Below are 1,773 nucleotides of genomic sequence, written 5' to 3' on the forward strand. Positions count from 1 at the left end.
TAGAGCTGGATTATTTTAATTAAGGCGTGTATGTACTATATAGTAAAGGTTAATGAAAAAAGATAAATATTTGATTTTGGGATAATTATATAATAAACTTATTAGAGAATAGAATAGTATAAATATTAGAGGATAGAATAATATAAATATTATATAGTAAATGTGTATGAATGTTAGATAATAATAATTAAAAATTATATAATAATTATATAAAGTTTATGAAAGCTATCGTTTATATATATTATTGTTTAAGAAGTAATAAGATTTTAAAGTATAATAATTAAGCGGTATATACGGCTTTGAAGTTTTTAGAGGTATAAGTTTAATTTTAATTAAAGTTTTTTTTTAATAAACTTTTAATTATTTAAATTAATCGACTTTTAAATAAATATTTAATATAACTTTCGTTTTTATTATTCGTAATTCGTACGAGGTTATCGATATTAATTAACTTTATATTAAAAGGCTAATAAATAATTTTTATATTAATATTAATATATATTTTACTTATACGATAATACTTTTCTTAATAAATATATAGGAAATATAATAAATAATTTCGGCTTTACTATCGGTTAATATTAAATATATCCCCGGCAAAATAAAGGGGGCTAAAGTACTAGCTCGTCCGAGCTACTTAAATATAGTTTTAATTTAAAGCCGTAGTTTATAAATTATTTTTCCTTATATTACTTATACTAATAAGCCTAATAGAGGGCCCTTTAAAGATTATTATACGATAAATAGGTATTAAGGTAATACTTATAATAATTATAAGTAAAAGGATTATAGGAGTAAATATAGTTTCTATACCGCTAAATAAAGCGGTATTAAAGTTAAGGAGGAAAGTAAAGAAAATAAAGAAGTTACGGAAACGATCGAGGAGCCTATAATTATTAATAATTCTAACGATTAAATACGTTATATAATAATAAAAGTTTAATATATATTTTTTATTTTTATTTTTATATTTATTTTTTAAAATTAATTATATAAATAACTTTTATTATCGGCTTTAATACTTTTTATATATTAATAACTTTAATAAAATAAATTTATAATATAATATTATAATTTATATTATATTATATAGCGTAATAAATAATTTTAATAATATTTTTTATTTAAAAAATAGTTTATTAAATTATATTAAAATAATAATAAAATATATAAAATAATAATAATATTATAAAAATATTTTTAATAAGGTTTTAAATAAAAATATTTATATAATAATAACTTATTTTTAAATTAGGTTTTATATAAAATAAATACCGGATTAAATTAATTAAAAGATTAAAATTATATATATATCTTTTAAACTATTTAATTCTCCGAAAGCTTTATTTATTTATTAATATTTATAGGCTTATAACCGTACCTTAAATTAATATAATATATTATTTTATAAATAAATTGTACTTAATTATTTATATATATTATTAATATATTTTTATTTAATTTTATATTTAATTTTATATTTAATTTTATATTTATTATATATTATTATATATTATAATATATTATTAAATATTATTTATATATTATTTATATTATAATATATTTTATATTTTTTTATATAATTCGTATAAATAATTTTAATAATATTTTTATTCTTTATTTTAATAAAAGAAATCTTATTAAATAATATAATATACTATTTTATTACTTAACTTTACTTTATTATTTATATATATTATTAATATACTTATATTTAACTTTATATTTATTATTTATAATTCTATACCGCTCGTATAATAATATACCTTATAC

This window comes from Podospora anserina, chromosome 2 (genome assembly GCF_000226545.1).
Source record: "Podospora anserina S mat+ genomic DNA chromosome 2, supercontig 1".
In the NCBI taxonomy this organism is placed as follows: Eukaryota; Fungi; Ascomycota; class Sordariomycetes; order Sordariales; family Podosporaceae; genus Podospora; species Podospora anserina.